General features: G+C 36.6%; 1 long non-coding RNA gene across 1 annotated transcript in view; it reads left to right on the top strand.

Moving 5' to 3' along the window:
- The window catches only part of LOC311629259, a 52,400-nt gene extending 28,399 nt beyond the window's left edge, over positions 1-24,001 (top strand). Inside the window, exons 2-3 of the long non-coding RNA XR_014796176.1 lie at positions 23,666-23,714; positions 23,844-24,001. This is a non-coding gene — a long non-coding RNA (uncharacterized lncRNA). The remainder of the gene's footprint in view (positions 1-23,665; positions 23,715-23,843) is intronic.
- Positions 24,002-24,612: the final 611 nt, after the last annotated feature.

Here is a 24,612-nt window from a genome sequence, read left to right on the forward strand (position 1 = left end):
GCACCTGTGTTCTTCTTAACAAGCCTGCGCTCAGGAGAAACTAGTTAACCGGAGCCTACCCTGCTGGGGGTGGTAATCGGGGCCTAAAAACCTGGGGTCCAGGAAATATCCAGCTGTACCTTCCACGGGGGACAAGGAGATCGCCAACTCTAGCAGCTCTATTGCACCGAAGCAGGGAGACAAAACAAGGAAGAACAGAAGTACTGGTGAAGTTCACAGTGCAGAGGCATAGGCTCAGTAACAGACTGAGGGTGACTCACTCAACAGCAAGAAAATAAGCAACCCCATTTAACCTGGGCCAAAGAGCCAACAGACTCTCACCAAAGAACTTGTAGAGCTGGCAAAGAAGCATAGGTGCTCCCTATCATATGCCCCTAACGAGAGGCAAGTGAACATGAGACACCCCTGCACACCTATTGGAATGGTCAAAATCTGGAATTTGGAAATACCAAATGTTCACGAGAATGTGGAACAACAGGAACTTTCATTTACTGCTGGTGGGAATGCAAAATAGTACAGCCGCTTTGGAGGACATTTTGAAGGTGTGTTACTAAAATACTCCTAATTATATCATCCAGAAATCACAGGCCTTGGTATTTTACACAAATGAGTTGAAAACTGATTTCCACACAACAATCTTCCTGCAGAAGTTTTATCAGCTTTATTCATAATTGCCGAAACTTACAAGCAAACAAGATGTCTTTCAGTGGGATCTGTGGTACATACAGAGCACTAAGTTAGGTATGCAATTTTACCTATATGTTCTCAAAAATTCTAGTTTAGCACTTCTTAGTTGGGATTCAGGAATCTGTGTTTTAACAACTCCACCAGGTGATTCTCATCATGAGAGAAGTTTGGGAAACACTGATCTAGACAGTGGAATAATTAATATTCAGTGTTAAAAAGAAATGATCAAGCCATAAAAAAAGGGAAATCTTATGTATATATTACTCAGTGAAAGGGGCCAACTAGAAAGGATACATACCATAAGATTCCACCTATATTTTATTCTGGAAAGAGCAAAAATATAGAGACAGTAAAAAGATTGATGATTGTCAGGGATTGGGGGAAGGGAGGGATAAATAGATGGAGCACAAAGGATATTCAGGAAGTGAAAATACTCTGCTGATACAATAATGATGATACGTGTCGTTATACATTTGTACAAACCTCAAAAATTTACAAGACCAAGAAGGAACCATAACGTGAACTATAGATTTTGGGTGATTACGTGGTCAATGAAGGTCCATCAATTGTAACAAAGGTGCCACTCTGGTGGGGGGCATTGATGATGGGAGAGGCTGTGCACGTGTGCAACAGGGGGTATATGGAAAATCTCTGAACCTTCCTCTCAGTCATGCTGTGAATCTGTAAGTGCTCTAAAAATGTAAAAATTATTAAAAAGTGTTGATAGTGAAATATAATTTTACACCTATTATATTTGCAATTACTTTCCTCTTAAGGATGTGAAGAATTATACCCTGACGGTGGTGATACTAATGGGAACAATAATTTAAAAATATAATTTGACATTATGTAGTAAATATGAAGATGCTTAGAACTACTCATTCTACTCTGGCTTAGAGACTTCTCACACAGAGATGGAGTTATGTATGAGAAAGTTCGCAGCAGAGTTTTTGTATAGAATAGACCTTATGAAACCCCGATAACCAAATATATTAAACCTATAAAAGCTGTAATTTCTTGTAGTTCAATATAATAATAGCAATAAATATAAAGTGTTTATTTATGGTAAATTCCCATTAATGATACATTATGAACCACAGTTGCTATGTTTATCAATAAACTGCACAAAGCTAGTATGCAAGCAACAAAAACAAATCACGAAAGAATACTGATGTTATAATGGAACTGACATAAATTCAAACATGTAAAACCAACTTATATATTGTTGAAGTACTGGTATGTATAAATGATAGAGAAACAAATGCACACCAAGCAAACACTCATGACTACCTTTATGGGGAGGAAGATGGGTTGGGAAGGGAAGCACAAGTTTACTTTGAAGGCATTGGTAATATTCTGTATCTAAGATTAGTTGTGGACACATTTTAATGATAATTTATACCATATTATTTTACACATATAAAGCATTTTATATTAAAAATTGATAAAGCCTAAGTGAGAGGTGAGGAAGTGGAGGCTGAATGTGCATGCTAACACCCTTGTGGACACTTAGGTATGAAAGGAAGAGAAGGGTGAGAAGTAGCTGGAGTAGAAAACAGAGTCAGAAAATGGCCTTGGATTTTCAGTTGAGAGAGATTTAAATTCTGTTAAATCAGGGATACTTCAGCGATACGGTGGGTTTGGTCCAGAACATCGCAATAAAGTGAGTATCACAATAAAGTGAGGCATATACTTATTTTCTAGTGGGGAGTCTTGCCTTCACTTTGTAAAAAATGCAACATCTGTGAAGCTCAATAGAGCAAAGTGTAATGAAACAAGGTACACCTGTATATTGAAAGGGAGATGTTGACTATAGAAGAGAGGTGATTGATGAATCAGGTGACTGAGGATATAGGAGGAAATGAGGACCAGATGAAGGTGGTGAGAATAGCTTTTATCAGAGGTGGGTGTCTCTTTTCTACTAAACTTGAAGTTTATGATACATGCAGATGTTGGCTGAAGCAGGTCAAGATGTCAAAGAGGTGCTAGACTGATGGTCAACACTTTGTCGTGAATTAGAATTTCAGTTATCTGTTCAAACTGACAAGTAAAATAGCAACTCAGGGCATGGAGGAGACAGGTAGAAGTTTGAGGTGGTTTCTGTGAGGCTATGAAGGAGAATGATTAGAGAGCACATTAAGGGTTTGCATCAAGGTGGAAACCATGAGTTTGTCATCACATCCATTGTTCCTTCTCTGTACTGTACCAAGTTCTTCAGGTGTAAGAAGAGAAGAATGTTCTGGAATGAGCTAAGCTTTGTGTTGTCCTCAGCAGGGGCTGCAACAGGCATACCTGGGCTCAAGTGGATGAATGGGGTTTTGGCAGATGTGTCAAGAAGAGAAGACAAGAAAAGCTGGGAGGATAAAGGGGAAACGAAGAGTAAATGTTTTAGTAGTCTTAATGTGGTCCAATCACTGGTGAGCTGAAAATAGGGGGTTGAGAGAAATGTGAGGATAAGAAGGGAATAGCCAAGAGTTTAAGAATTCAAAACAGGAAACTAGGAGAGTTGTGATAAAGTCTGGAAGGGGTCAGGTGGGTGGTCTGGCCCCTGGAATGGAAGAGATCAGAGAAATGGGAAGAAAGTTTCTTGGTTGGGGTTATCTGCATTGACTTGAAATTGGCTAGGAAACAGGTAGCAATAAAGTAATCAGAGGGCTAACATACCTGATAAATGAGGTACAAGGGTTTTGGTAAACAAGAGCAAGGAGTATGGTGGAAGGTGGTAACCTGATGGCAGGAGCCCCAAAGAAAGAGAAGCTTTTGTCTGATGAATTTTTGAGAAGGAATGAGTTGTGTTGTGAAGAGAGGAAGCTTTAATAACCATCTTTTGCATGGGGTACAGTGTGGGAGAATAACCTGACTTCCCTTGAGGATACAGAGAACGCCAGGCCCCCGCTCTATAATGCTTTCAAATGTGGTAGCCCGAGCCCCCAGCCTTCACTCTTATTGTCCATTTTTAAATGTTTTTCCTAGCTATCTTCCACCTGTGATTTATCTCTGCACTTTGCACTTACCTCCCCTAGGGCACCTAATCACAGTGCATTGTAATACTGAGTTATATGTATGTCTGCCTTAGCCACTAGCTTGCAGTCTGCTTCAGGACAAAGAGAATGTGATATTTACCTTTATGTCTACAATATGCAGCATAGTGTCCAGTCTATAAAAGTTGCTCAGTAAATGTACATTGAAAATATGAATGGAAGGAATAGAGTAATATTAACAAATGGAAAGGATTATGAAAGCGATGGAAAGACAGCTGTGTGTTGTATTTTTGGATGAGTGATGAATGTGTGTGTGTGTGTGTGTGTGTGTGTGTGTGTGTGTGTGTGTGTGTGTTGCATGAGTTATTAATTTCTTTTAATGTCCCAGGGGGCAGTCACAAAGTCTATTCATCTGAGAGGGTTTTTGGTGAGATCTATTGTTACTCTGAAACTCAGGAAAGCCAGTAGAAAAATTAATAAAGCAAAATGGAAGGGATAAAACCAACATGATTCCTCTGTGAACAGCAATGAAGGGGGAAATGCTTATATAGTTCCCACTGTTACGTTCTGAAATAAATAATAATATAAAAATATCTCCTATGAAGTTTTTCATTTAAAACATACTTCCATAATCCAATCACTATTGACTATGAATTCAACAAAGGAAGACTTGTTTTATAGTGCTGAAAATTAGAGTCTTATGAAATGGAGTTTATCTTTAGAAGAGGGTTTCAGGAAACCTAAAAGGACTGGTAATAGTAAAATAAATACAGAACAGATGTTGCCTCCAGCAGCAGGGTCCTGGATGGAATTGTGTTTTGATATAAAGCTCATGAAGAAGGGTAGTGTCATTGGTTTAATTTTTGCAGGATTTATACATTTGCTTTTCCATCTGTAGTGTGTAACTTCCTTTTAATCTCATAACCAGATGAACTATTATAATAAGTATTAAGTATTTGAATTTAGATTTCACAGCTCATATATTTTACAAAAAAAAATAGTAGATGACATTTGGAAGAACAGATCTAGTTATGGTTCAATAGAAGCATTTTTCATTAGATAATCTGTTCTGGTTCATATACTAAGTCTGCCTAGCAGATATGTCTAAAGAGGAGATAAATAATAATCTAATAGTGTATGTGATATGTGAGCATGAGATTTAAAGATACATAAACAGTAAATAGATTATGCCCTGTTCTCTAATAGATATGAGATTTATGGAATTTTTAGAAATAAACAAAACCTCATAGGTATTTTGCATCACTCTCCTAACAATCTATATATTTAAAAGCCTAAGTTACTGTCTGAGTTTGGTAGCTTTGACACACACTAACCAACTTGGGGCAAAAGCTTAACTCAGGAGCTGCCAAGTGACAGCAACATTGCGGAGTGCCCTCTCATACTCCAGGACCCCTCAGGGGATGTCAGACTGCCAGTTTCCGCAGTTGCAGGTACAGCTGAGGGACCCACTGGTGCATGAATCTGTGCACTGAGCCTCTAGTTTTGTATAAAAAAAACAAAGGGAGTTAAAGAGAGAGTAACAATTGGTTGATGGCAGAATACTTCAGGCCTATATTTTTCTCCCCTTCTCTTTTGCCTTACATTAAAAAACTATTCATTATACTATCATTTGATATCTATATAAAATACTTTGGCTTTTACACACAAACAAGATGATTTTTAATAGTTGAAGTTTAAATTTTATCATAGAGGAATGGACTTTAATGGAATTAAAAAATAAAAAATGAAGGCAATAAAGTTTCATGTGGAAAAGTAATTATGTCATTAGAGTAATAGAATCCCAAACTAGAAATCATATTAGCCGAGACTTAAAACTAAGCAAAGAATTGATGACATTTATAAAGTTTCTCTAATAAAATACTTAACTGATCTCCCCATTTCCCCAAAACAACATTTTCATAATAAATAAGTTTATATATATACAATCATATTCTAATATTATAACTTGTTTAAAGGACTGAATGCTAAAACCTTGGGTCTGAAGTTACAGAAAAGCAGAATTGGTGAATTAGAGGGACTTTTGGGTTAAAAGAGCTGAATGCTTAAATGGAGGCATGGCTAAAGCAAATCTATTGTCTGACTTCCCCTAATGGCACATAAACCTGGAAATATTTTTCTTTCTCCCCAAATTAAAGATCTGGAAGTAGGATTAAAAGCAGAATTTACCATTTCAAACCCACAAAAATGTTATGGTTTTGGGTATATTTAATCTTGGTAAACTGTTAAAAAGATCTGAGTAGGCATTTGGTCTTATTTGGGACTACCAGCAGACTGCAAACCAGAATAACTTGTCAAGAAATTTAACAGCAGCTTTAAGTAAATTTTGATCTAAAATAACAAAATTTTGAACCAGACTTAAAAATATATGAAAATGCATTATATATACAATTATTTTTCTACCACTGAAATTTTGGAAAGCTCAAAAAGTATCCAATTTTGATTCAGAAATAGTAAATTTTATCTATGTATTCCTATCTTCTTTCGAAAGAAGATAAAATTTAATCTTTAAGTTAAAAGAAACTTCCAGTCTAATAGTTGCTCCTCAAATTACCCTTCCTGGTACAGGATCAATTAATTAACCTATTCTAAGCAAAGATATATGGCTTTCCTCTCTCTTGCCTACTAAAAATTTGGCTTCAAGAATATTATCCCCAGGCTCATATCCAATAAGAATGAGTCATTTATTATGTATGTAGAACCTCACTGCAGAGCAAAATGTATTTCATAGCTTGAGAAGTATATAAAATAAAGGCCGAGGTCTTGGTGTCAGAACCATTTTTTATATAGTTTTATATGAATTGGCTCATCAAACCTCCCATAAATGAAGTAATGGGAAAAAACTCAAAGCACATTTTACTGGGGATGTTGAGTTTCTTGAGGTGAGTACTATGCCTTACTCATTTTTTTTTATCCCAGTCAGAAAGAGCCAGCTACAATACATAGTTGTGCTCAATAAACAGAGAATGTGAAAAAAATGAAGCCTTCCTTACTGATTATAATCCTGTGGTGTTATCTCCAGTCAACATCATTGAGTCTTCCCTTCTTTTATCTTCTTCACTAGTATATGCTATAAGCCACATACAAGAAGAAGCTTAATAGCTGCTAAGTTTGCTATTCTGTGATTAGCTTATTGGTCCTAAATGATTGTGTGTGTGTTTTCTTATGGGTAAAATTAAAGGATGACTCTTTTATTTTCTTTGTTTTTAAGAATATACAGAGTAGGCCCGACTTCCATGGCTCAGTGATTGAACATTGACTATGAACCAGGAGGTCATGGTTTGATTCCTGGTCAGGGTTGGGAACTCGATCCCCAATCGGAGGCAGCCAATCAATAACTCTCATTAACGTTTCTCTCTCTTTCTCCCTCTCCTTGCCTCTCTGAAGTCAATAAAAATATATTTAAAAAATGATATACAGAGTATATTTGTAGTTAATAACACCTTGGCCACCTTGTCAATGCTATTGTTATTCACTTCACCCAGGAAGAAATATTATATACCTACTTCAATTTTTTCCTTGAAAGAGAGCTTTTATTACTACATATGGTAGACACTTGGACTGGCTGATCCAATGTGTATTTCAACCCCATTTCTCCTTTGCCCACCACTAGCACAGGACAGAAAGAGTTAAAATGCCATTGCCTAGCAGCTGATTCAGCTGTGAGTGGTCAAGTTACACAATTCTGGCCAATGAGATGCAAAGCTGATTAGCAACAGCTGATGCCTTCATTCCCTTGTCTCCTTCTTCCTGCCTGGAGTGTGGACAGTAGAGTGTCCTTCTCGCGAACATGAATAATAAAAACATATGCTAGGATGGCAAGGCAAAAAAGGTGTAGCAAGACTAAGATACTGACCACATTGTGGGACCACTTAACTAGCCCTAGAGCAGTGTTTTTCAACCGCTGTTCCGCGAGATGTTGCCTGGTGTGCCGTAGGTGCAGACAAGACAAGAATTTTATAATTTTTCACTATTTTGTTTACTTAATATTTCATAATAAAGTAATTATAAAATACTTTCTTTGTGTTTATTTGATTCCTATTCAAGAGAATTACTTTATATATAGTCAATATAGGCACAGAGTTAAATTTTTTAACATTTTCTAATGGTGGTGTGCCTCGTGATTTTTTTCATGAAACAAGTGTGCCTTTGCCCAAAAAAGGTTGAAAAACACTGCCCTAGAGGACTTACCTTAACTTCTTTTTATGTAAGAAAAAAAATATCTATATTGTACACTTACTTATATATTATCTGCTGCTAAACACAACTCTAACTGATAAATTGAAGTAATGTATTGTTGGTGTTAGACTCAGTAACGCTAGGATGATTTCCAAAATACAAAGAGCTACAATTAATATCTTCCTCTCTGATATGTAAGTTAATAAAGGAAATGTTTATTAAGATAATTTTTAAGAAAATGCAGTTTCCCTTGTTTTGTTGAATATAGGTACCAGAAAATTGATGGTAATCTCCATTTATCTAAATAGTAACTGAGGTGCTTCTATATTCAAGGCTTCATAAACCCAATTCAGGACTTTATTGAGAATAACTTAATTGGATTATTATTCTGCTTCTATATTCAACCTGTTGCAATATATTACTCTGGTTGAAATATTAAAGAAAATTCACCTCATGTTCAAATGTGGTTAAAAGGGGAGAAATAATTTAATAATAGTTTTTTTTTTTTAAGTTAGTTGCAATATGGAATCTGAAAACTATCAGTGAACTTTCTACATTGTTACATTAAAGGCCATTGGTCCATCTTGCACATTGAATAGATCCTTTACCCACATACAATTTTGTAATGTTGTGCACTGATTGTTTAGAAAATATTGGTCTCATGAGTTATGTACCTCTTCCAAATGTCAACACATTTCATCATGTAACATAAAAAGATGACATTTAATAATTGTAAATTAATTTTATCAGAAAACTCCTTAAGTATTGGGAAGCTGTTAAACTCATGCTAATAGATACCAGTTTTCTGGTCTGATTTTCACTAGAAACCTCAGATTTTATCAAAGACAACAAATACTGCCCATTGTTTACCTTGGAGTAAGAAGCTCACCATGATCATTTTCAAGCAAATGTCAAATACCTAGAGATGAATAGCCATAGCGTCTGTCAGTCATTCTTTCAAGTAAAAATGATGTTTCATGAAAAAGTGACAGTTCAGCTCAGAACTCAAGTTCTTGTCTTTAAGACATCATCATACTTGGAATTCTTTAGGCTTCCTTCCTTTTGTGTCACAGAAAATATTAAAAACATATGTACTCAAGGACTGTGATTTTATAAAGCATTTTTTACTGTTTCCTCAAGGACATTCTGAAGTTTATATTTTTACTTCTTTTCTTTCTTTTTTTTTTTTTTTTTACAGTGAATATGTGGAGGCACTACCTGTTTCACAGGAAGACACCAGAAGTTTTATCGGCCATTGCAAATGACAACAAAATGAAAAAGGCAAATCATGTTTTAGTATTATTGTGAAAGCCATTTTGAATCCAGGGGCTTCCAGAGATACTGTATACCACATTTTAAGCACCACACCTATATAGAATAACAAATGGACCAATAATTAAACCAAAGTACACAATATAATAAGAAAAGTTATTGCCCAGAAACACACATCATTCACACAGCAGCAGCAAGGTTCACTGGTTCATAAAGAACAAAGTTCCTAGCTGAAGGAATTATATTTGTATTCCAGAAACAAGTTATTGCATAAAATATGCTTGTTTTCTTTTCTTCTAATATAAGTAATATATGCTAACATTTGGGAAAGCATAAAGAAAAAAGTGAGCTATCTCCTGCCAATACCACAGAGTAACTATTGTTGATATTTGACATATTTTCTCACCATTATACTTTAAGTTTTAACCTGTCATTTAAAATTCTCTCAAAACATCACTTGTTGTCTGGCCAATGTTGTTCAGTGGTTTAGTGTTGATCTATGGACCAGGAGGTCACTGTTCAATTCCTAGGGCATATGCCTGGGTTGCAGACTCTATCCTTGGTGTGGGGTATGCAGGAGGCAGTCAATCAATGATTCTCCCTCATTACTGATGTTTCTATCTCTCTCTCTCCCTTCCTCTCTGGAATCAATAAAAACATATTTTTTAAAAATCATAACTTGTTGTCATAAATTATTCTGTTTTGAAGTGATACAATAATTTCTCAAGAATCCCTATAGGATTAGATAGGCAGGTTACTTTCAATTTTTTACTCTTATAGTCATTTCTATTAATATTGAACACAGATACACATATTGGTCATTACTTGGTATTGATTTAGTCACATTCTGATGTGTGCAGTGGTATTTCATTGTGCCTTTAATTTGCATTTCCTTGATAAATAATGACATTTAGGAAGGTGTGCTTTTTTTATCCTCCTACTTGCCATTCATATATCTTCTTTGGTGTATACTACTAACATTTTTGATTCACCATTCTCTTATATTTTTATATTACATGTTTTCTGCAAAGTTTGATTCTTTTATATATGCCATTTTGTATCACAGTTCTTTTTCTTTGTAGAGCATACTTGACTTATTATAGAATAAATAGAGCTCATGGGAAATGTAGAGAAATATGAAGAAGTCATAAAAAGTCCTAATAATATGACCACTAAAAGATAACCACTGCCAACTCCTAGGTTTATTTTTCCATTAATTGAGTCAATATTGTATATTCAATTTAGTGTCTTATTTTTTTGTTGTTTCAACACCATATCATGAGCATTTTGCACATTGTTGAGTGTTCTTTCCAGATCCCTCTCTCTTCTTTCTACACCATCCACAGGAAATTAAAGCTTACTTATGGCAAATGTGTGCACAGTAATAAATAACACAGTTTTATAAAGTGCGTACTAGGAAATATGACTAAGTTTATATAGTTGTTGTGAAGGTCACTGAGAGCTGGAGTTGTCAGGAAAGGGCAGTGAAGATGAAAGATGTTTTGGGTGGGATAGAGCCTGAAACTGGCATGTGCCCTTACCAGGAATCAAACTGTGACCTCTTGGTTCATAGATTGATGCTCAACCACTGAGCCACACCCTCTGGGCTTGACTTTTCTTATGAGTTCAGAGAGAGCATCTCATATTTAAACTCTGATTCAACATTATACATTATTCCTTTATTAACTATTCTAAAAATTTGAATATTCCTACTATATTTAATTCTAAATTCCTAAAATTTTATTATGTGGCAGATCTTGGTTCTCAATTGTATGAATTCCAGCTCCTATTTCAGGGAGTTTATATCATTTTTGATACAATAGGTTGGTTATTTCAAGCAGGAAAATGTTCTTGGGATAGTAGTTACTTTTCCATATTTTGAAATCTATTTTCCCTTATTTCCTCCCCCTCCTTTCTTTATTCTTAATGAAACAAGCTCTAGACTCAATGTTTGTCTACTGATGGATGTATGGATTTCCTTCATGACATTCTGTTGGAATCAGGCTATCAATAAGCTAGTAAGCAGATGAATAAATATACATTCTAGCCTAATTCTTCATTTTTAAGAATCAATCTCCCTTGTAGTGATACTGTTTGTGTCAGGATGATTTGAGATATTATCCTTCCAAAATTTATGTTCTGAGCAAATTTAATAAATGTAAATCTTTAACATCCAGATGGTGTTGTTGCAAGGGCGTCTTGTGTCTTTGTTCAACCCACCACACTCTAATTTGTAGGCTCTGCATCTCCAGGATGTAATGTGGTAATGCTGTTCTCTCTTTCTCCCCTTCCTTGAGTTGCCAGATTAAGTACAGGATACCCGTGAAGTTAGAATTTCAGATAAACAACAAATAAATTTTAGTGTTAAATATGTCCCATATATATTTAGGATATATTTACACTAAAAATAATCTGTAGCCCCCCTACTTGGAACATAATTACAATAAAACAATTTTTGTAGTTTACACAAAATCCAAATTTAACAGGGCATCCTGTGTTGGTAATTGCTAAATCTGGCAACCCCCACGCTCCTCTGTTTTCCGGAAGTACCAGTCTCTCCATAGGAAGTGCTGAGTTAGTGGTATTAAGTATTAAGAGGAGGGTTCACCAAGTATGTTTTCTGAGCCTTTTTCACACTCTACGATCTCATCCCGTTCTTACATACGTAGTCTTTGGAAAAGAGCCCACATTTCCTTATCCCCATTTTACAGATGAGGAAGTCAAGTTCATAGGCTGACTTGCCAAAGAAACAAAACTACAATTTTGCTGCCGGATCTAAGGGTGAACACAGTATTTTAAACTTCATCTGAGTGACTCTCCTGGGAGTGCAGTGAATTACCAACTATTTTCTTTCTTGAAAGTAGATTTTCTCTACTATTTCCAAATGTGCAAAGTGATTATGTAAAAGATTTTGGTTCCTCAGTTAAGAATTGGGCTCTATTTTCACACACTCCCTAAAGATACAGTCAATGGATCACGCAACACTCCTTTGATGGACGCACAAACTCAGTGTTGACCACATTCTTGATTACCCATAAGAATTGATCAAGTTGTGGTTTAGGAACAAATTTCAAAATAAGCAGTCTATGGAAAATATGCAGGTTTACTCTTCCAATTAGCAAAACATACACTTTACAGATCACTTCATTACTGCATTTAGAGGACAAATCTCAGAGTAAAATGACTTTGTTTCTTGGCCTAAACCAAAATATGTTCAAAAATAAATATACAATTCAAATATGTTCTAGGCGAGAATTTAAATACTGTATGTTGGTTTATTTACACTCTTCTCCATGTTATAATGAAGCATATTTTAAGGCTAATGGTGGTTTTATCTAGAAAAAAAAAAAAGGACATGCATACTAAGGAATGTTTTTCAGCTTCTTAGCAAAGCACAAAAGGGAGGGAAAATGACTTAACTTTTTAGTTCCAATTGTTTTCAATGTTTTATGTAAGGCCAAAGTTGTACAGTCTGTTCAGATTTTTATAGAACCTGAGTGAATAAAATGCAGAGGTAAATCAAAAAAAAAAAAAAAAAAGAGGAGGGTTCAGTGGGCACAGAAGGATGTTGGACCACTCAGTAAGGCAGAAACTTGTTCAGGAGAAGGACAGCTGCTCAGTTTTCTTGCTGGTATAGTTCTGGTATTTTTGAGCCAAAGGACAAATGGTTTGGAGATTTCTCTGCCATCTTCCAGCTGGACAGCTTGCTTTATTGCAAAGATTTGGCACCAGTGGGTCTCAATTGCATTTTTCAATCCAATTCTACCCATCTTGCAGTTGGATGTAAGAAGCTCCAAGGTTCTGCAAATTCAAGTTTTCCTTAGTTTTTATATTTTTTGTGTGAGAAATCAGGAGAGGCTGATTCTGGGGATCTCAGCCAGAAGTTACTAGAAATCAGACTTCTGGCACTACTGTGTGTGTGTGTGTGTGTGTGTGTGTGTGTGTACGTGCAATCTTGGACTACAACTTCTGAAGCATTCTCAGAGGCCCAAACTGAAGGAGGCAGTTATTTTTGGCCTAATGAACCCTGCCAAGCTGAAATTGTCTGTGATGTCTAAATCCACCTCTACAACAGCAAGGCAGCCTTTCCTGTGTTGCTGAACACAAGATTATGTTGCCTATGGTATGTATTCCAGGTGGTTCTGGGGTTCCGTTTTTGAGCTCTCGTCCCTTTGAAGTGTCCACAGATGTGTGTTGTAGTCATTCAGAGCTACTTGGTCCAGTGTTGTTTTCATCCTACCAAGGAACAGCCTGTTGAAGTTCTGTTTTTGTAGCTCACCAACACAACAGAGGCATTTTATTTACAATTTTTTTTTTTTGCAAAAATTTCTTCTTCTTTCTCCTCCGGGGAAAGAGTCCATCATCCCATCTCTCACATCACTTAAAATCACACTTAGCTGAAGAAGCATCTGCCTCTGCTGTTTGGCACTCCTCACAGCGCACAACAACAGGCTAAGGATAAGAAAACATCTTCAGAATTGGTCTTGACACTCTTAGTTCAAGTAGTTCCCAGCTACCAGCTCTTCTTAAAGAAGTCATGCATTTAGCTCAGTTCAAAGCCTGACAAAGGCTATAGATCTTGCTTTTGTGTAAATGTGCAATGCCTCGTGCTGTGTTTCATCTTCCCCAACACAGGCCAACGCACCTGCTTCGCCTGTTTGATTTCTTCCAGATGGTTTCCCTTTTGTCTTGATTTACTCTCCAGGTTTTTGCCTGATTGGCTTTGGGGGAGGCCTCGTCACTTATTGCACAAAGATTATCTTTTTAAGGCCGTGCTATTTGGTCAGCAGAGCACAACTTGGTGTTAATTACATTTATTTGGCCTTTGTAGCACAAGATGATAGGTTCTTTTTCTGTAAGGAATAATATACTCCTTAAGGGACAGGGACACATGAGTAGCTCGTGTGGGAAGCGTTCGTTCCCCTGCTGCCGTTTGTCAGAGGTGTTGAGGTAAGTTGGGGTGATGCCACAGAACCTACAACTCTGAAAGCTTAAAAAAAAATTTATTGCAGTGAGGACAGGCTGTTCTGGGAAAGCAAACCTCTTGAAGAGAATTGCTATTTGATACTCAGAAATGGGGAGGGTAAATAGAGTTTGGACTTGCATCTGATAGGAGTTGAGCATTCTCTGGTCCTCAGCCTACTCGGCTTCGAGTCTTATTCTGCTCCCATTCTAGAGGGGCTCACTGAGTTTCAGTGGAAATGTGTTCTGCTGAGTAAGGAGGGGAAACTGGGAAAATCCCAGTACCTCACTGACTTACTTCCATGCACCTCACTTTTCTTAATTTGTACAGTGAGGTCAATGATTTGTTCGTTGAAGTAAGGACTAAGCTACAGAAAGAAGAGATCTTGAAATACAATGCTTTAAAAAGGACAATGACTTAGACCAGCGATGTGTACCTCTCCTCATGAAACAAACAGTTTCAGATGGGCGTTCTAAACTTGGTGAGCGGTTCTGCTCCTCTAAGCCATCTCCAAGGCCTTTTCCACATTTACAAGGGCAAGGCTGGTTCTCGCAAAACCAGCCAGCCTGCACAAAAGGTGCGAAGCAGACGACCAAGAGGAGTAATATTCTTTCAGTAGCACACACAGAGGTTTTGCTCTTCCCATGGGTCATGTGACTAAGTTCTCACCAATGAGATGTGAGGCAAAGAGCATGGGAAACTGAGAAATGTAATCTTAAACAGGAAGACACTGGGCCCAGGAAAAAGGGGAGAATGGGATTTTAAAAACAAAAAGCTTATTAACCAAAAATACTAAGGTCAGTAACTAGATGTAGAGATTAAATAAGCTGATTTTATTGAAGTGCTAAGCACATTCTAACACAGAGTATTATTGAGTGCCTTACTCAATGAACAAAAGCTTTCTCCTGCCTTTATTTCTATCCTTCTTAAGGGATTGATAATTATGGGAAAAGAGGAGCTGAAATTAGAAAACCCTATACAACCCTAAATACAGAAAGGAGCCAGGTCTGGAAACACCTGAAGTTTAATTAACTCTCATTCCTGAATGATTTAACTTATACAGTCACATATAAGGTGGGTATGACGTAATTATCCTAAGGGACCTCTTTGAAAACATAACAGGGGCAAGGAGTCACTCCTTTACAGTTATAGGAACCATGGCTGTACCTTCTGTTTCTAACACAGTTCTTCAGAAATTATAGGTGGTAGATCTTTGCCAGCTTATTATTTGCCGTTTCATCATATTGGTCATTAAAAGTCCAAAGGTAAAGAGCTTATGAGCAGATTCGTCCCTGACTGGGACCTTGTCAGTGGAACAGCTCATGTATGAATTTCTAAGTAAGGCATTGTCCAGACTACTGACTTTTCCTTCAGTAACAATGGAACAATGCAAGGGTTTGGATGATATATGCTGGGTAATCATGTGAAAGGTTTGAGTCATATCAAATTTAAAAAGTTGTGAGGTACGACTGTGCCCTAAGGTCAGGGAAAATGAAAACCAAGGTAGTCATTTGGCAAAAATAGAAAGTTTTGTGGGAAATAAAACCATGATAGACTTCTATTTGAATAGCTAAACTTAATTTTAAAAAAATCAATCTCATTTGTTATAAATTAAAAAAGCAAAACTTAATTCTTATTTATATATATACATGCCCAGGCCGGTTATAAATTAAAAAAGCAAAACTTAATTCTTATTTATATATATACATGCCCAGGCCGGTTTGGCTCAGTGGATAGAGCCTGCAAACTGAAAGGTCCCAGATTTGACTCCTGTCAAAGGCATTTGCCTGGGTTGTGGGCTCAGTCCCCAGTAGGGAGCTTGCAGGAGGCAGCTGATCAATGATTCCCTCTCATCATTGATGTTTCTGTCTCTCTCTCTCTCTCTTTCTTTCTCTCTGAAATCAATAAAAATATATTTTAAAAATCACACACACACACACACACACACATATATATAACTGTAAAGATGTGGTGAGGGCATGAGCGGAGGGCTAAGTTGATGGAGGTGGGCAATGTGGGGTTGGAAATGGAGGCATCTGTAATATGTCAACAATTTTTAAAATATACATATTCAAAGTTATATAGAGGTTATTTCCTGGTGATATGAATACAGAGTTTTGCTATTTTCTTATATATACTCCCCTACTATTCTCAATCTGTAAGAAGCATAAATGCACGTGGGGAATTGGGAGAGGGCAAAATTAAGATTTGATACCATCATGCCTTTTAATAGATCTTCTAACTGCATATGTTTCAAAATGCTTCTCATGTTGTCTGTGATCATAACAATCCAGTATGCCCATCAGGTGACAAGGGGACGTGAGTATGATGCTGGTTGTTTTTTTTCAAGAGTAAATCTACATTTTAGAAGTATTATGTGTGGTGGCCAAGACAGTGGTGAGAACAGGACTGGAACTTGAAACATGTCCATTCAAAGCCCCAAAACTCACGAGATTCATTGTTTGCAGAAACATAATGAGTGCAGAAGACTGGCGTTTCCTTTGCCATTGTTTCCTTCTTTAATGCTCCCCAGTGCCCCATACTCTTCCAGGAAACAGCTCCCCACTCCTTCCTCTTAACGAACATCAAAAGCCTCAGGAGCCCTTGTCTACCTACCATGTGTTCCTTGTCCAGACTGAAATCCAATCTTGTTTCAAATTCTCAAGTGGGAATTCCGGTGGCCATGACAGGGCTAGCTCAGGATATGAGGAAGGGGAAGGCTGTGATACCCATTTTCCATATCCAGAAAAACCCAATAAAACCAGTCTTCAACAAGAGATTTGTCTTTTAACTCTGCCTCTATAGTTTCAGAGTTCATTGTCTTTATGATTTCTTTAAAACCTTCAAACTACAGGTTGGAATCCCCAGCGGTGAATTTTGAGGATAAGTAACTGGGCTGGGCTGTGGTGGGAGGAGTGAAAATTTCTGGGTGCAAATGAAAAGCTTTTATTTAGGAAGTCTTCATTCAAAAATAGTGTTGCTGTTCTGGCCTAGGCTTCTTCCCGCGCTCCTTACTTTAGCGTTTATTTTTAGCCAAATCTCATTTTCTTTTTTTCTATAAGATGGTAACAAAAGTTAATTTTGGCCATATAAGCAGAGGGTGTGTTTGCTTGCCCTATGTATATAACCATGATTCAGTTTCCCTCTTATAGAGGTAGGAAGAACAGAAAAGAAGAGACACTAATAAACCTACAGCTTTACTTACTTTCTGAGTTTTTGTTTTATCTTTAAGATCTTGGGTGAAATGTTTAATTTCCTATTTGTATTTATTAGTCTGTAACTCAGCACTGCAGAACAGGGGGAGAAAGTATAACTGAAATGTTATATATTAAAATAAGGGAAATATGTATTCCTGGTAATTCTTTGTGTGTGGCCCAATTAAAATAAGATTTATGATGGTTCTTTGGTCATGAGAAAGTTTAATCTTAATGATGAAATCAAGTTTGGCTTCAGAAATGGAATCTTTAAGCCAACATAACTGTAGTAAACATATAACATTGTTTTCCAGTGTACTTCATGGAATACCTATTCTGAGACCTATTTTAGATATTACCCATAAACTAACCAATTTCAACTTTTTGTGTATGCAAGGAAAAAAAACACATTTGTAAACATACTTCAGTGAATGAAACATGAATTCAAGAATGAGAGATCAAAATGGAAATAAGAAATAATGTTGAGCAAGGAACCAATAAAACTAATATCTGTCTAAATAATTGCTGAAAATGAGGCTATGCAGTTTAAAGCACAGCCCAATGGTTCTTTTGAAAGGGAGGCACAAAGAACCTATTTCAAAATAGGGGGTAATTAACAGCCTCTATCTAGATCAGGAAATGCACATCGGAAATCTGTGAGTATCCTTAGGTATACGTATGAAAATAATCTTGTGGTACATCTTCCCTAAAAGAAAAAAATGATACTCTGCCGAAACCTGTTCGGCTCAGTGGTAGAGCATCAGTCTACGGACTGAAAGGTCCCAGGTTGGATTCCGGTCAGGAGCATGTACGTTGGTTGCGGGCACATCCCCGGTAGGGGGTGTGCAAGAGGCAGCTGGTCGATGATCCTCTCTCATTGACATTTCTAGCTCTCTATCTCTCTCCCTTCCTCTCTATAAAAAAATCAATAATATATATATATATATATATATATATATATATATATATATATATATATATATATTAAAAAAAAGAAAAAAGAAAAAAATGATACTCAAAACCTGGGACCCAGACCCAATTTAGGAGGGAGAGGCCAAGTCACTGAGGAGTTTATCTACAAATGATGACTATGCAAAACCATGCAGATTGAGTTTGGAAAATTTGAAGTCATTTTATATATCATCTACAGTGTAAAGAGTTAGCTGTTCAGTTTCTAGGAAGGGGATTTTTTCTTCATAGGGTGACAAGAATCATTCCTTTCCTACTTCTGTGGAAGTACAGACTTAGAAGAAGTTAGAGCCATGGCAGTGGATTTTCTAGAATATATTTCTCTATAGGGCAACAGTCTCAGGGAAAAATCAGGAGCCTGAAAAAAGTTCCAAAGACATGCAAACAGCCCTGCAGGAAATATACAAAATCGCTCTCTTTGGATAGTGACTTTGTTTCCTCTAGTACAATTAGTTTGATGGCTATTTATTTTTTACTCCTAGAAAGGTGAAATTAATGCTTGAATTTTTACAATAAGAAATCATGAAATACATATATAAATATATATACGTATATATATATTTTTTTTCTTACATACCTATGAAAAATATACATGTTTTTCTACCAATAATTTTCTACCAATCTGTAAAGGAATGGAACCAGAGAAAGTTTCACCCTAGAAACATCTGAAGAACTTTAGCTAGTTCTCTAGTCATAACTTTGATAAGATGGACAGGCATGGTTCAGGCATGTTAAGATACCTTAAGAAATGTGATGCTAAAAAACAACTTTTATTTGCCTACTATTTCATATCACCAGTGTTTTCATGCTTGACTACATCTTTCTATGGCTATGCTATTTAATAGAAGTTCTCCCCTGGAGAATCTGTGTGATCAAAATCTACTACCTCAACATATTTAAGGTTTATCCTAATTTCAAATGTCTATATTTTCTTTAAAAAAAAATATGTTCAATGCAATGATGAGTGCCCTGAAATCCTTTCAGTAATGTCATGAGAAAAAAAGAGAAAGTTATTACAAGATGATGGTGAAAACTCAGATTGTACTGTTGATGAATAGCCTCCTATAATCTGTAGTTTTCTTGAGAAAAGATGAGGAAGCAATCAATTTCTCTCTGCTAAGCACCTTGACACAGGGCCACTTTTATAAGTTTAACAGAAATAAATGACAAAGCGAAACTAGCAATTCTAAGTTATATTTTTAAAGAAATATATGCATATGTCAGATCAATGACCAAACAAACAATTGTAAAGAATATGCATGCCCTAACTTTGGAAATCCCAAATCTTTGAAACGCCTTGCCCTTCTGGCATGATGACGAAAGGAATAGGGATGTGCTTTATTTGGGGAGTTTTGGAGACCATACCTCCCATTCCCATATCTTAATGGAACGTTCCTTTCCATTCCTGTGGGAACCTTACCTCTGGCACAACCTCAGTTGTATATGCTTCCTTCCATTTCTTTGAAATTATGATTCTAAGAGACCCCTATAATTTCATTCAAAGGAAAAGAAAAGACTTTCTACTTGGCCAACTTTGAATCTATCCATCCTCAGCCTGCCTTGTTTCTCCTTCTTGTCGTTCATCAATATCAGCATACCTTGAACATCTTGGATATGCAAGCTCTGCGCTAGGAGCTCACATCATGTACTCTCCCAATTATCTTCGATTCTCTTATTTCGCCCTATCCATCAAGAGTATTGCCTTTAGTTTCTATGTTCTCAGAAAGCTTTCTTTTATTCATCAAACCACAAATGCCTTTTAGGGTAAGATAGCAGTGGCGGAGAGTGCAGCATCAGAAAGAATATGATCTCTGCCTCAGATAGACTTATACTTGGGCTTAAAGCTTGGCTCCTCCATTTACTAAATGAGTTACCCTCTCTCAACATTAATTTTCTCAGCTACTGCATCTGCCAGTATATCTAATTAACAGAGTTATTAGAATAATCTAATGAAATTTAATGTATTTGCCTTGCAGAGTGCCTAGAACATGGAAAGAAATGGATGGTAGCAATTCTAGTGTCTAAGAGAGAGTCACATGTTCAGAATGGCCAAGTGGATTTTTCATGCCCTCGAACTGGCACATGCATTATATAAAGAGCCTATTCACTAGGCATCTATTGTAATAACGAATAGATTAATGAAGTATAGACAGTGACCATTTCTCTTTATTTTTATACGTTTTTTAAAGAAAGCTCTTTTCCTCCTCTTTTGGAACACAAACAAATTGCAGTTTTTTATTGTTTCCATCCTTTGGCCTGATCATCTGCATTTTCTTAAATTGAAAAACACCAATACATTCAGATTAGCCATAACTCAATCATGGTTTTCCTTCCTTTGGCCATTTCCTTCCTTTCCATCTTCTTGTAATTTAAACTTTCCACATCTGAGAGGGAGAAATGTGAATTCCCAAATTTTTCCACAGCTTCAATAAGTAGCTGGAAATGTTTTAGTGAGCTGCTTGAACCAATGAATTTAATGGTTTCCCCAAGTCCTCCTGAAGATGTTTAAATTTAGCTCCCCTGTCTTCATTATCCTAGTCCCAACACAGAGCTGGAATAAATTGAGCCTCTGGTAGCAATACTGGTTCTCATTTGTAATGATAGCAATGATATTTCACTGCTAAAATTAATTTCACATTATCATGTTCACAGAGTTCTCTCTTATTTTCCTTTGTTTGTTTTCAAATGAAAACTCCTAAAATATTTTTTTACTCCTATTGGTACCCAGATTTAACAGAAGATAGAGAGTTAATCCTTGCCTTACCTGGAAATTCTTTCTATCCCAACAGGTACCCAGTTTTAAAAACTATTTTGCTCTATAAAAAATTTACTCTGTGACTTTCCTAGCAAAGTTGTACCCTGGGCATGCTATGTTTTTGCCAAAGTGTCTAGGCTTTGTTTTTATTGCTTCAGGGATATGATTTGTGAGTTTCCCTTTATCTGTGAGAGAAAGTTGACCTTTTGTGCTAATTCCACTTCCTGGTGAGCCAGCCTTCTTTCTCTGGGGTTTGTCTCCTTGCTCAGTGCTAATAATGCCTCACATCTCAGTGATTCAGCGCCTGCTTATCTATCCAGGTTCTTCAAGCCCATTATATCAACCCCATCTTCAACCCAGTGACTTCCTTGCGTGGTCAGGTACCTAATTTTTTCAAAGCCTCAGTTTCCCCATAAAATAAAAACAACACAATTTATCATCCTACTGGAGCATATTAAGTGTGTGTGTGGGGGGGGGCAAAGAATAGTTACTAACAGTGATAATCTTCTACAAGAAGAAAGTAATGGTAAAATAATGAGAATTTATCTTATCACATAATTCAACTTCCAGGCAGCTACAAATAAGTAGCAATTTCTCTTGAATATATATAATTTTTTTTTCCTGCAGAGAGTTGGTCTAAAATCATCCAGGAGCTAGTTTCCTTTGTGTATTCCCAGTTCAAGATAGGAGAATGAAAAGACTTTGAAGTAAATTTTCTTAAGATCGTTCAAAGCTTACTTGTGGGTGTAGAGTACGAGGAGAAACATTTTAACAGCTGTTGATTCATACATTCAGCAAGTTCTGCCTTCTCAGTGCTGCACTGCTGCGTGAATGTGGCTAAGTCCACCATGTGGATGTCTATGAGGAACGAAACTACCCCTCCGTGACAAGCTCCCCCACTTGAGAGAGGTCAGCAGTCCAAGGAACAGAGCACATATGTTTCCATAAGCTACGCCAAGAGAGAGGATACGCCACGCTTCCTATATCCCTGTTCACAGGTTCCAAGAGCTGAGCTAAGCCTTTTTTAAAAATAGTAAAGAACATAATAAGCCTTTGATGCCAGTAGGAGAAAGTAGTGATTTCACGTTCTCCATACTAAGATATGTTAGTAATAAGATCTACCTTTGAATTAGGTTTCAACATCAGGGCTGATAATTGTTCAGGCTTTTTGCTTCATTCTAGTCTAGAATTACCTAGTTGCTTTTTCTTTTCGTGACTGCAAAATTTTTGAATGAAACATACAGATATCAGGCTTTTTTTTTTTTTTTTTTAGGCATGAATATGTGTGGCACCACTCTACCAGCCTTTTATAAAATGAGAATATATTTAGAATGAAAGAGTTTTCCTGAGGTCTAAATGGGTCTCATTATAATCCCAAAAGAGGAAGAGCAGCAAATAGGTCATGAGGTGGAATCATAATTTTCACCTAGAATCTTTTGGCCCCCAATAACGAGTTTTACCCCAAGTAAGAACCATTTCCTTTACAAACTTGAGTGTGTGCTCCAGCACTTATATCAATACTTTACTTAACATGGTTGGCATTCACTTGACCTGTGAGTCATATTTATCACTTACATGTAATTATACCTCTTCTATAGCTTGATTTTACGGAACAATTAAATGAAAGGACTATATTTGGAAATTTTTAGAGTTGCAAATTACAATACTATTTTGAAAATATAAATAATTAATAGTTAGGGAAGGTTTCATAAGTAAAGTACTGGCTAGAATTAGGGGACCTGGATCGTAGTTCTAGTTTTGCCACTCACGAACAGCCCCTCGAACAAATAATTTTAAATCATGTAAATTCAGTTCCTATTGTAAAGCCATAAGGATGGATCCTTTCATGCTAAACTTTTTAAAAAATATATATTTTATTGATTTTTCACAGAGAGGAAGAGAGAGGGATAGAGAGTTAGAAATATCGATGAGAGAGAATCATCGATCAGCCGCCTTTTGCACACCCCCTACTGGGGATGTGCCCACAACCAAGGTACATGCCCTTGACCGGAATCGAACCCAGGACCTTTCAGTCCGCAGGCCGATGCTCTATCCACTGAGCCAAACCGGTCCCGGCTCATGCTAAACTTTTAAAGTGATCAAGTAAGCACCTTTCCCTTTCCAAATAAAACTAACCAACTCTCTATATCAACTGATTAAACTTGCATGAGAGTTCAAGCACTTTGCATTTTAAAATAACATTTATTTTTGAGATAGAATAATATATGAAAATAAAATGGCCCATAATCTCACTGCTCAGATAACTATTTATAATGCAATACCATGCACAGGGTTGTTTTTTGTTTTTTGTTTTTTAATCTAGACAATAGGGGAAATGAATAAAGCAAAAAGTCAAAGTTTGCATCTGAATCCCCAACAGTCCCCATCCTACTTCCTGAGAGATAAACATTGCTAATATTTTGCTGTATTTTAGAAAATTATAGAACACTAGGAAATATATGTATTACTTATGTATTTCCAATTATTTGTATGTCCTACCACAAAACTGCATGCATATCATATTTTAAGAGAAATCGTTGTTATTGAAAACATTTAAAACATTAGGATGTGGTGAAAGAGCATTTGCTAAAATTCCTTTAAAATGCCTGCATCTGATTGCAAATATTGTCTCTTGTCCTGTGCACAGAGGGCAAGGATAAAGGTACATTTGGAAATGGGCCCATAGCTTTTCTCAGGTAAGCTTTCTCTCTTAAATAGGTGTAGCCCCTGCTTGTGGAATTGGGTTTGGGAGCAGTTTTGAATATTATGTTCAATATTTTTGTCCAAATCAAATAAACTGGAATATAATTATTTTTCTTCGGCAGGAAATTATTGTCCCCAAAGTTTAAATGAAACATTTAAAGAACAACCCAAACAGTTGAAGTGGGAACAAGTTTGCTGAAGTCTCAATACACCACCAATTTAATGGACACTTCTCTTGGAAAGGTCTCTAGTGTTCTCTGAAAGGTCAGTCCCATTTCCAAAAGCCCACAGGAATTCCTTCGAGATAACAATGGAACCATCTGTTCTGGGAAACTGACTCTGAGATGAGTTATACTCAGACAAGAAGATCAAGAAGTCTTCTGTATTTGTGAGTAGCTCAAGACACAAGCTGCAGCTGTTTGGGTACATTTCTAGGGCACCTGGAAGTCGCATTTGCAATTCATGACGACAAGATGGGCTCAATATTTCCTAGAGGAAATTAGATGCACCCATGTTTATCCAGTGAAACCTTCCTTAATGTAAGGGAGCAATGAAAGTATACCAGTAAGAAACTACCATGAGCCACTTCTTCAGTCAAATCAGCATCAGTACTTAAGCATAATAACTACAGTAGAATAACCATCTTTAAATACAAAGGAAACTTCTGTGTATATTAATGGCCACTAAAAAAGAGAAACCTACAAAAGAGTCAGTTCACCTTTTTATATTTATAAACATGTGATAGTAGGTCATGATAAAAACATAGACTCAAGAGCTAGGCTTCTGGTGTTTAAGTCCCAGCTCTCAATCTCCTTTGCTGTGCCATTTTGGGCAAGTCTTTCTTCTCTGTCTCTCAATTTCTTCATTCGAAAATTGGGAAATGACAATAGC

The sequence above is a fragment of the Pipistrellus hanaki genome (assembly GCF_964339955.1).
Source record: "Pipistrellus hanaki genome assembly, chromosome: 10".
NCBI classification, from domain to species: Eukaryota; Metazoa; Chordata; class Mammalia; order Chiroptera; family Vespertilionidae; genus Pipistrellus; species Pipistrellus hanaki.